Source organism: Heterodontus francisci, chromosome 13, assembly GCF_036365525.1.
Source record: "Heterodontus francisci isolate sHetFra1 chromosome 13, sHetFra1.hap1, whole genome shotgun sequence".
In the NCBI taxonomy this organism is placed as follows: Eukaryota; Metazoa; Chordata; class Chondrichthyes; order Heterodontiformes; family Heterodontidae; genus Heterodontus; species Heterodontus francisci.
The window spans coordinates 52,358,107-52,370,755 of NC_090383.1; the positions used below are offsets into that span (position 1 = coordinate 52,358,107).

General features: G+C 45.9%; 1 long non-coding RNA gene across 1 annotated transcript in view; it reads right to left on the reverse strand.

Moving 5' to 3' along the window:
- Positions 1-12,649, reverse strand: part of LOC137376380 (uncharacterized) — a 54,050-nt gene that overhangs the window by 5,103 nt on the left and 36,298 nt on the right. The window contains exon 2 of the long non-coding RNA XR_010976201.1: positions 5,446-5,558. This is a non-coding gene — a long non-coding RNA (uncharacterized lncRNA). The remainder of the gene's footprint in view (positions 1-5,445; positions 5,559-12,649) is intronic.

Consider the following 12,649-nt stretch of genomic DNA (forward strand, 5'->3'; position numbering starts at 1 on the left):
AGAGAAGTCGAGGAAGGGAAGGGAAGTGTCAGAGATGGACCATGTAAAGGTGAGAGAAGGGTGGAAATTGGAAGCAAAGTTGATAAAGTTTTCTAGTTCGGGGCGGGAGCAGGAAACGGCACCAATACAGTCATCAATGTACCGGAAAAAGAGTTGGGGGAGGGAGCCTGAGTAGGACTGGAACAAAGAATGCTCGACATATCCCACAAAAAGACAGGCATAACTAGGACCCATGCGGGTACCCATAGCGACACCTTTTACTTGAAGGAAGTGCATGGAGTTGAAGGAGAAGTTGTTCAATGTGAGAACAAGTTCAGCCAGGCGGAGGAGGGTGGTGGTGGATGGGGACTGGTTGGGCCTCTGTTCCAGGAAGAAGCGGAGAGCCCTCAAACCATCCTGGTGGGGGATGGAGGTGTAGAGCGATTGGACGTCCATAGTGAAGAGGAGGCGGTTGGGACCAGGAAACTGGAAATTGTCAAAATGACGTAGGGCGTCAGAAGAGTCACGGATGTAGATGGAAAGAGACTGGACCAGCGGAGAAAAGATAGAGTCTAGATAGGAAGAAATAAGTTCAGTGGGGCAGGAGCAGGCTGACACAATGGGTCTGCCGGGACAGTCCCGTTTGTGGATTTTGGGAAGGAGGTAGAAGCGGGCTGTCCGGGGTTGTGGGACTATGAGGTTGGAAGCCGTAGAGGGAAGATCTCCAGAGGAGATGAGGTTAGTGACAGTCCTTTGGACGGTGGCTTGATGTTCGGTGGTGGGGTCATGGTCCAGAGGGAGGTAGGAAGAGGTGTCTGTGAGTTGGCGTTGAGCTTCTGCAAGGTAGAGGTCGGTACGCCATACAACAACAGCACCACCCTTGTCTGCAGGTTTGATGACCATGTCGGGGTTAGACCTGAGAGAACGGAGTGCCTCAAGTTCAGAGGGGGACAGGTTAGAATGAGTGAGGGGGGCAGAGAAATTGAGATGACCAATGTCTCGCCGACAGTTTTCAATTAAGAGATCAAGAGCGGGTAAGAGGCCAGGGGGAGGGGTCCAGGTAGAGGGAGAATGCTGGAGGCGGGTGAATGGGTCTGCTGGTCGGGGGGTGGACTCCTGGTCGAAGAAGTGAGCCCGGAGGCGGAGGCGACGGAAGAAGAGCTCAACGTCATGCCGAGCGCGAAATTCATTGAGGTGGGGGCGTATGGGGATAAAACTGAGACCTTTGCTGAGTACAGAACGCTCAGCATCAGAGAGGGGGAGGTCAGAGGGTATAGTGAATACACGGCAAGGGGTCAGATCAGAAGGGGTGGGGTCAGAGGGAAGTGAAGCAGAAGGAGGATCTGGAGGGGCATTAGTCCCCATCAGCTGCTGGAGCTTGCGTTCCTTAACACCTGAAAGGAAGAAAAAAAGTTTTTTGTTAATGCGTCGGATGAGACGTAAGATGAGATGAAACTGCGGAGTAGAACAGCTTTGAGATAAGGTGAGACGGTGCTGCTGGAGAGAGAGGTCCAGTGTGTGCATATGGCGGCGCATAGCACTGAGTGTGGATCTCAGGATGCGGCGAGAGTAGCAGTCCGAGGAACGTTGTATTTCTCGGAGATACCTGTGATCTTGGGTGGATTCAAAGCATGATGGGTGAAACTGCAGTCTAACTGCAGTTAGATCTGTGACCTAACTCCTTATACCTGCCTTTGCCCTATATCCCTTAATAACTTTGTATTACAAAAATCTATCAATCTCAAATTCAAAATTAATAATTGATCTAGCATTAACTGACATTTGTGAGAGTGAGTTCCAAATGTCTACAATAGGCTTTCAAAAGCAAACAGCACATTTGGCAGACTCTACAATGAGTGTGGAGCAACCACAGCCTCAGAGCACAGACCAAACTCAATGTGTACAAAGTCGTGGTCCTCACCACCCTTCTGTATGGCATCGAGTCATGGGTCCTATACCGCCATCATGCACGCCTTCTGGAGCGCTTCCATCAGTGCTGCCTCCGCAGCATCTTCAAGATCCACTGGCAGGACCACATCTCAAATATTGAAGTCCTGGAAACAGCCAACATCACCAGCATCAAGCCCATCCTTCTGCAAAGCCAACAGAGTTGGGTGGGTCATGTTGCCTGGATGGACGACAGTTGCCTGCCCAAGATCGTGTTGGGGTACGGAGAGCTGACCACTGGTAAACAGAACAGAGGGGTCCCACACAAACACGTTTCAAGGGCTCCCTGAAGAAGTCCCGCTCTGTGTGCCACATCGACCATCACTAGTGGGAAGTGCAAGCCATAGATTGTGATGCCTGGAGATGCTACATCAGGAGGACTTCAGACACCTTTGAGACTGTGCGAAGAACCAGCATGAAAGAGAAAAGGAGGAGAAGGATTGACCCAATTGCCCCCTGCAGTGACTACACCTTCACTTGCACCCACTGTGGGAGAACCTGCTGGTCATGGATAGGCCTGACTAGCCACCAGCGGGCCTGCAACAGATGAGTACAACCTTCCTAAAATCTTCGTCTGCAAAGAAATGCCAAGAGAAGAGACTGAGGGGATGATGTTGCTGACTTTTTAGGAGCGAATTCCTGTTTTCAGAAAATGCCATTGTGTTCTAGGAAGAGGCAATTATGCTGCATCCTTGACCACAGGGGCATGTCCAGGCATACCTATGAACTTCTTTTAACCTTTCAGGAAGATGAACTCTGCTTTTAATTATTTAATCCCTAATTCATAGGAAAATAACTCTTTTAACCTTATTATAGCTGGAATTTTTTAACAGTTACACCACATGGGAGTAGCAGAACATGGAAGAATAAAGATTTCTAGTAGCAGAAGGGTATGCACATGGGTGCGTACCATAATGTTAGATTGTTAAGTTTCTGTTTATCGCTTATTGTTTGCACCACTCTTCCATCTTGCCCATTTTTGCCTATTGCCTGGCAAGTGGCCTTCTCACTTGTAATGAATGATGAGGCAGGACTTGAAGGCAAGCAATGGGTGTCTGTGACAGAGATTCTTTGTTGATTGCAGGACTGTTTTGTGTTGGAGGAGGGGAGGACAAATAGGTTCAGAATTCAGCTGCCAAATGGGTGCACTGGTGAAACGTAACTAAATTGTGCTATTATAAGGGCATCCTGGGCAGCAAGGTGCGTCACTGCTGGTGCCACAGCCACTTCCTCCTTCTCCACTGAAGAGTCAATGCAATCTGCGTCTTGTTCCTCCTGCAGCTCTAAACCTTGCTGATGCACTATGTTGTGCAGAGCACAGCACACAGCGATCATTCTCGAGTCCCTGGCTAGTGTTTCCAGATCTGTCCAGGCATCTGTAGTGCATCTTCAACATCCCGATTACTTGCTCTATTACATATCTCATCAACATATGGCTACAATTGTAGCGTGCTTGGACTCCTCATTGGTGTCATCAGCCTTGTCTTAAGTTGGTAGCCCTTGTCTCCAAAGAGCCAGCTGGTAAGTCTGTTCCAAGGTCCAAAGAGCTCAGGGTGGGTAGACTGGAGCAGGATGAATGATTTGTGGCAGCTCCCTGGGAATCATGCAGGCACCTGCATTGTGATCTTTTTGTGGTTGCGTGTGAGCTGCACATTAATGCAGTGGAAGCCCTTATGGTTCATGAACATTTCTGGGTCATCTCAGCGAGGCCTTGATTGCCACATGTCGATCATGTCCTGCACCTGTGGGAAGCCAGCCAGAACCACAAACCTGAGCTCCCACCCATTGCGATTCTGATTGGCATCATCAGTGGCAAAGTCTATGTAATATCCTGCCCTGGCAAACATGGCATCAATCACCTGTGTTATGCATTTGTGGGCGGCAGAACATGATATTCTGCAAATATCTCCTGCAGATCTCTGGAATGAGCCATAGCCAAAGAAGTTAAGGGTGATGGTCACTTTGACAGCCACTGACAAAGCATGGTCACCAGGTCTACTTTGCAGCACATCTTCTTCCAGCAGGTTGCAAATGTCTACCACAACCTGATGGGATACCCTGAGCTTCCTGAGGCACTAGTGTTCAGACATGTCCAGGAAGCTGATCCACTGCCTATAAACCCTGTGTTGCATGTATTGTTTCCTGCGAGCTGCACTGCTGTGTTCATCCCCTCTTTCCTATGGAGCAGCAGTTCTGTCAGGTGAAGGCTGCTGTGGCTGCTCCTGCTGGTGGTGTTTCTGCTGCTGGTGGCCCTGCTACTAGTGCGCTTGCTGCTGCTACTTATCTTGGACTTCATCTGAGATCCAAGGTAGAGTACCGTAAGTGGCATCCATGCTGAGCTGATGTATGGCAGTTGGAAAATGAAGATCAGATGCGCAAACCTCCAATGTAGTGAAATTAACTTCTAATGCAATGAAAGTCACCTCCAAAGGAGTAGAAATGACCGCTAAAGTAGTGGAAATAATTTCCAAAGCAGTGAAAGCACACTATCAGTGCAAGTACTATGAGAAAAATACTTTCATTTAGGCAAGGAAACAGGTATGAGGAATATTTGCCTGTCATTTCTTCAGCCCCTTTATAATTGTATCATTTAGTTTACATTATAAAAAGAACATTAAATCCATACAATGTGGATGGATTCATGTGTATGATACCAGTGATTGGAAACTATATTTACGAAGAGACACTTGAAATACTGGGACTATTTCTCCCTGGCAGTAAAAGCTAAGAGAAAATTTATAGAGGCTTTTAAAATTATGAATAGGAAAAGATTAATTCTGTCACTTGGGGAGTTAGTGATGACGGGTCATCATTTTCAAATGGTCACTAAGAGGGTAAGGAGGAAGATTAGGATAAATCTTTAAATAGCAGCTTGTTGGGATATTTACTTCCAAATGTACTTTTTTATATGAATGTTGTACTATTTGTTTGATTAGCTAGTGGTCTGTACATTCTGTGACACCTTAGCCTTAGCGTTCCACCTAATTTTCACAACAAATAAAGATATTTTCATGAGCTGGTGAAATATCTCAGGAATTATTTGCTGTTTCCGTATTGTCCCTCCCCCTCCAAACCCAAACTTTTCTCTTTTTTTCCACTGAAGTTGCTGACTTATGACAGGTTATGATTCCACAAGCATTACCACCTATGTAGACCTTTCCCTCCATGGCCATTCTTCATGTGAGAGTTGGTTAGTTACTCGTTTGGGGCAGATGTACATCACAACCCCATTAGATGGTATCATAAGCTGACAGTCACAAACATCATTCTTCAGGAGGGAAGCCAAGTCCAGGATGGCCCTTGGAGAGACATAATCACAATTCTGCTTGGAATCAGCTAACTCAACACAGAGCTGGAACTAAACCTGGGAACTTCAGAGTCCTTGGCGAATCAATTGGACCTTGCTGCACCCATTAAAACTATCAATTTCTAGAGGCATTGCACCACGACTCAAGAACACATAAAAGATGCTTAACCCCATACTGAGTTGGGGGATTTTGCAGGTGTTATGTCACTTACATGTGCAAAAGAGGGGCCTATGCCTGTTTTCAAACCCCGTTTCAAATGCTGGCACTCGGCAGAGTATGTTCTGGGCCTGCACCCCTCAGGAATCTTCAGCAGTTCAGCACCAGCTATCAACAAAAAATAAATACAGTTTTTAAAAAGTTTTATCCGGTGCTGTGTGCTCCATTTGGTTCCACATCCAAGGGTGTAAGGACAGTCCTAGCAACTACAGGCCTGTTCATTTAACATCAGTGGTGGGTAAGGTTTAGAAACAATAATCAGGGAGAAAAATAAACTTGGAGAGATTTGAGTTACATAAAGATAGCCAGCATGGAGTTGTAAAAGGCAGATCATGCTTGACTAATCTAAATGAATTTTTTGATGAAGTAGCAGAGAAGGTTGATGAAGGGAATGTGGTGGATGTTGTTTATGTGGATTTCAGGAAAGCATTTTATAAGGTACCACATAAAAGGCTAGTTAACATAACTGAGGCTTGATGAATAGGAGGGTCAGTGTCCAGTTGGATAAAAAATTGGCTTAAGGTCAGAGAACAGTGAGTCAAAGTAAATGTTTGCTTTTCAGACTGGAGGATGGTAAACAGTGGTGCTCACCAAGGGTCAGTGCTAGGACCACTGTTTTTTTTTGCTCTATATAAATGGCTTGGATCTTGAAATACAGAGTGGAATCTCAAAATTTGCTGAGGACACCAAACTTGGAGGTGCGGCAAACAGTGAGGATGATATGAACCGCCTGCAACAGGACATTGATAAGCTAGAAAAATGGGCATACAGGTGCCAGATGGAATTTAATACTGACAAGTGTGAGGTGATGCATTTTGGCAGAAGGAATAAGGAGAGGCAATATATACTTCATGGCACAACTCTAAAGAGAGTGCAGGAACAGAGGGACTTGGGGGACGGGGGAGTGGGGTGCTTGTCTATTGATCTTTGAAGGTGGTAGGACATATTGAGAAAGTGGACAGTAAAGCATACGTGAGCCTGGGCTTCATAAATAGAGGTATTGAGTACAGAAGCAGGGAAGTTATCCTCAATCTTTATAAAGTTCTGGAATACTGCACCACACTTTAGGAAGGATGTGATGGTCTTTGAGAGGGTGCAGAGGAGATTTACTGGAATGTTTCCAGGATGGGGCATTTTAGTTGCAAGGTTAAGTTGGAAAAGCTGGGTTTGTTCTCCTTAGAACAAAGGAGATCAAGGGGAGATTTAATAGAAGTGTACAAGATTATGACATGCTTACATATGTTAGACAAGGAAAAACTGTTCCCATTAACAAGTACAAGGACTAGGGAACATAGATTAAAGGTTTTGGGAAAAAGATGCAGGGGGAATATGAGGAAGCTGCAGCTCCTGGAAGCTCGGGTTTCAGAGCTGGAATGGCGGCTGGAAACACTGTGAAGCATCCGCGAGTCTGAGAGCATCGTGGATAGCAGGTTTAGAGAGGTGGTCACACTGCAGCTGAAGGGACTTGAAGAAGAAAGGGAATGGGTGACCACCAGGCAGTCCAAGAGAGACAGGCAGGTAGTTCAAGAGTCCCCTGGGGTCCCACTTGCAAATCGGTATTCTATTTTGGAGGCTGATGAGGCTGGTTTCTCCAGGGAGTGCGGACAGAGCCAAGCTTCTGGCACCACAAGCAGCCTGTCTGCACAGGAAGGGGGAAAGAGAGGAAGAGCAATAGTAATAGGGGATTCTATAGTCAGGGGAACAGATAGGCGCTACTGTGGCCGTCAACGTGACTCCAGGATGGTGTGTTGCCTCCCTGGTGCCAGGGTCCGGGATGTCACTGAACGGCTGCAGAGCATCCTGAAGGGGGAGGGTGATAAGGCAGAGGTCATGGTGCATGTTGGTACCAATGACATAGGTAGAAAGAGGGATGAGGTCTTGCATCAAGAATTCAGGGAGTTAGGCAGTAGACTAAAAAGTAGGACCTCTCGGGTTGTAATCTCTGGATTACTCCCAGTGCCACGTGCTAGTGAGTATAGAAATAGGAGAATAGCACAGATGAATGCGTGGCTTAAGAGTTGGTGCAGGAGGGAGGGTTTTAGATTCCTGGACCACTGGGATCGTTTCTGGGGAAGGTAAGACCTGTACAAGCGGGACAGTCTACATCTGAACCAGAGGGGGACTAACATCCTTGCTGGCGGGTTTGCTAGTGCTGTTGGGAGGAGTTTAAACTAATTTGGCAGGGGGAGGGGACGCAGACTCCTAGCAGAATAGGGACACAGCTGAATACAGGAAAGCAAACAAGTCAGAGGGAATACAGCGGAAGTAAGTTTCAAGGGAGTAAGACCAGGATGGATGACCTCAACTTTAATGCCAGGAGTATTAATGAGTTAAGGGCAAGGATTGACACGTGGAATTGTGATATAGTAGCCATCACGGAGACATGGTTGAGGGAGGGGCAGGATTGGCAGCTCAATATCCCGGGATGTAGAATCTTAAGGCGAGACAGAGGAAGGGGTAAAAGAGGAGGGGGCATTACAATATTAGTTAAGGAGTCAGTTACTGCAGTAAGGAGAGATGATATCTTGGAGGGGGCATCAAATGAAGCTTTATGGGTAGAGTTTAGGAATAAAAAAGGGACAGCCACATTGCTCGATGTTTATTATAGACCCCCAGATAGTCAGCGGGAAATTGAGGAGCAAATAAGTGTGCAATTCGCAGAGGTGTGTAAAAATAATAATAAGGTAATTATATGAGGTGATTTCAACTTTCCCAACATTAATTGGGATAGTCATCATGTTAAGGGCTTAGATGGAGTGGAGTTCTTAAAATGTATACAGGAAAACTTTTTAGCTCAATATGTGGAGGATCAAACAAGGGAGGGTGCAGTGCTGGACCTAATTCTGGGGAATGAAGCCAGACAGGTAGTTGATGTGTTGGTGGGGGAGCATTTTGGTGATAGAGACCACAACATGGTACAATTTAAGCTTGTTATGGAGAAAGAAATAGACAAGTTTCAAAAAAAGGTTTTGGATTGGGGGAGAGCGAATTTTAGTAAAATAAGGCAGGATCTGGCCAAGGTAGACTGGAAAGAGTTACTTGTCAGGAAATCTACAGAAGAGCAGTGGGGGGCATTCAAAAAGGAAATGGGGAGGGTACAGGCCCAACATGTTCCCTCTAGGGTAATAGGTAGGAGCAACAAGCCCAGAGAACCATGGATGACCAGAAACATTCAGGGTACGATGAGAAGGAAAAGAGAGGCTTTTAGAAAATACAAGGAGAGCAAATCAACGGAAGCATTAGTGGAGTACAGAAAGTGTAGGATGGAGCTTAAGAAAGCAATTAGGAGAGCAAAGAGGGGATATGAGAAAGCTTTGGCTGGTAAAAGTAGGGAAAATCCCAAGATATTCTATAAGTATATCAATGGGAAGAGGATAACCAGGGAAACGGTAGGACCCATTAGGGACCAAGGGGGAAATCTGTGGGTGGAGCCAGAGGACATTGGTAGGGTGTTGAACGAATACTTCACATCTGGCTTCACCCAAGAGAATGAGGATGTAGATATGGAACTCAGAGACAGAGACTGTGAGGTTCTTGAGCAAATTGTCATCTGGAGTGACAAGGTATTGGAGGTTTTGGCAGGCTTAAAAGTGGACAAAGCTCCAGGTCTGGACTATTTGTGTCCTAGGATGCAGTGGGAGGCGATGGTGGAGATTGCAGGGGCTCTGACCCAAAATTTTTAATTCCTCTCTGGCCACGGGGGAGGTGCCAGAGGACTGGAGAACAGCTAATGTGGTCCCACTATTTAAGAAAGGTTGTAGAGATAAGCCAGGGAACTACAGACCAGTGAGTCTCACGTCAGTGGTAGGGAACGTATTGGAGAAAATTCTGAAGGAGAGAATCTATCTCCACTTGGAGGGGCAAAATTTGATCAGGAATAGTCAGCATGGCTTTGTCAGAGGGAAATCGTGCCTAACAAATTTGATTGAATTTTTTGAGCATGTGACCAGGTGTGTAGATAAGGGTAGTGCAGTTGATGTAGTTTACATGGATTTCAGTAAAGCCTTTGACAAGGTCCCACATGGGAGACTTATCAAGAAAGCAAATGCACATGGGATACAGGGTAACCTGATAAGGTGGATTCAAAATTGGCTTAGCTGTAGGAGACAGAGAGTGATGACAGACGGCTGTTTTAGTGACTGGAAGCCAGTGTCCAGTGGCGTACCACAGGGATCTGTGCTGGGTCCCCAATTGTTTGTCATTTATATAAACGACATAGATGACTATGTGGGGAGTAGGATCAGTAAGTTCGCGGATGACACAAATATTGGCCTAGTGGTTAACAGTGAGGGTGAGTGTCTTGGGTTACAGGACGATATAGACGGGATGGTCAAATGGGCAGAAGAGTGGCAGATGGAATTTGACCCTGAAAAGTGTGAGGTGATACACTTTGGAAGGAGTAATGTGACACGGGGAAGTTCCGAGGAACAAAGGGACCTTGGCGTGTTTGTCCATAGATCTCTGAAGGCAGAAGGGCAGTTTAATAGGGTGGTGAAAAAGGCATATGGGACACTTGCCTTTATCAATCGAGGCATAGATTACAAAAGCAAAGAGGTCATGTTGGAGTTGTATAGAACTTTGGTAAGGCCACAGCTGGAGTACTGTGTGCAATTCTGGTTGCCACATTCTAGGAAGGATGTGATTGCACTGGAGGGGGTGCAGAGGCGATTCACCAGGATGTTGCCTGGGATGGAACATTTAAGTTATGAAGAGAGGTTGGATAGGCTTGGGTTGTTTTCGCTGGAACAGAAAAGACTGAGGGGTGACCTGATCGAGGTGTACAAGATTATGAGGGGCATGGACAGGGTGGATAGGGAGCAGCTGTTCCCCTTAGTCGAAGGGTCAGTTACGTGGGGACACAAGTTTAAGGTGAGGGGCAGGAGGTTTAAGGTGGACTTGAGGAAGAACTTGTTTTACCCAGAGGGTGGTGACGGTCTGGAATGCACTGCCTGGGAGGGTGGTAGAGGCGGGTTGCCTCACATCCTTTAAAAAGTTCCTAGATGAGCACTTAGCACGTCATAACATTCAAAGCTATGGGCCAAGTGCTGGCAAATGGGATTAGGTGGACAGGTCTGGTGTCTTTAATGCATTGGTGCAGACTCGATGGGCCGAAGGTCCTCGTCTGTACTGTATTATTCTGTGATTCTGGTATAGTATTCCATAGTTCCGAAGAAGGGTCACTGGCCCGAAACGTTAACTCTGCTTCTGTTTCCACAGATGCTGCCAGACTTGCTGAGTGGTTCCAGCATTTCTTGTTTTTATTTTAGTATTCCATGGTATAGTCTGACTTCCTAAAGCTTTTCCACCACCTACAAGACGCAAGTCAGGAGTGTGATGGAATACTCTCAATTTGTCTGAATGAATGCAGCTGCAACAACACTCCAAAAACTCAACACCATCCTGGACAAAGCAATCTGCTTGATTGACAGCCCATCCACGAGCTAAAATATCCACACCCTCCACCACCAGAGCACAGTGGTGGCAGTGTGTACCATCTACAAGATGCACTGCAGCAAATCACCAAGGCCTCTTTAACAGCACCTCCTTAACCCATAACCTCTTCTACCAATGGCAGCAGGTGCATGAAAACAACACGACCCGAGTTCTCCTTTAAGTCACACATTATCCTGACATGGAAACATATCACCTTTTCTTTATCATTGCTGGGTAAAAATCCCGGAACTCACCCACCCAATAACACTGTGGGAGAACCTTCACCACACAGGCTGCAGCGGTTCATGAAGAACGCTCATGACCACCTTCTTACAGGCAATTAGGGATGGGCAATGAATGCTGACCTTGTTAGCAACACTCATATCGCAAGAATGAATGAAACAACTCCCAGGTGGCAGGGAGCAAGTAATTTATGATACAAGGAAAACAGGAAATTAAATAAAGTGTACAAGGATCTGGTGAAATCTGTCAAAGTAGGTTGAATGATGCATCACTGCCGCTAACAATACTTTGACAGGCAATGACTTAGTGTAATTCTAACTGACATTTGTTGTCTATTAGTAGAGTATGTCAGAGTATTATTACATTATCTACCTCTCTCTCCAGAAACATCATTAATTAGGTATCTCTAACATACATTGTTAATCTTTAATATATGATAACATAAAGTTAAGTAGACTGAGAATGGTGAACACACACACACATAAGTGGCATAATAAGATTCATTGCCTTCTATGAGCTGATGGTTCAGATATTGTTATATTAGTCACTAACTGAACCACATGTTCTAGTCTAACCACAGACAGGAATTGATCAAAACCAAACCTCTCACTCTTCTTGACACCTTTCTCACTACCACAAAATCTCCCAGCTGCGGTTGCTTCTGTTTTTTGTCCGCCAAGCTTGAGTAGGTAATGAAGAAAATGTAAAAGGTAGGAAAGCTTTATTATCTGAGGCATAAAAAAACACAGAATCATGCGAGAGAAGTTGTCTAACCCCTGAAAACGGGTATGGGGATCACGGTAAGCAACTAACCAGTGTCTGTTCATTACACTGGAGTCAGCATGGTAAATTCACACTGCCTGCTGCTTTACATGATTGCTGCATGCAGCCAGTGCACCCCGTGCTGTTCACTGACTGCATGCATTAGCAGAGAACCCAATTTCATGAGCGATCTAGTACTACTTAAAGTCAACCTGCACCTCTCAAAAGTGAGGTGCATTGTGATTGCAAGAAGTGGTGAGAGTCATTTGAAAACTGAACCTGTGCTCTGATACTTTTGAACAATGGCTGAACATGCGAGAGAGTGCGCATCAAGGTTTTCAGTCAACACAGTGGAGATCTTGGTGGAAGAGGTGGGTAAAAGGAGAGATGTCCAGTATCCACAGAGGTGACAGAAGGCCCTCCATACAGGTGCTCAGGTGGCAATGAGAAGAAGTAATGCTGGAGGTCAAAACCAAGAGTGTTGGTCATGATGCAGTGCAGAAAGAAGTTTAATTATCTCACACGAGTTGTCAAGGTCAGCGAGGTACTCTCCAACTGGCATATCCTACCACTGCACCATTAGCCTCATTCACTACTCAATTCACTACACACCCATTACCCACCTACCAGCAAGCTCTATCATTCAGTATTCAATCAATCAGCACTCAATCCTATCATTCATATGCTTGACCTCACCTTCACTCACTTAGCACTGTTGCAAACTTCGCAACCACAAGCCCCCAGCTCGAACACACTGACAG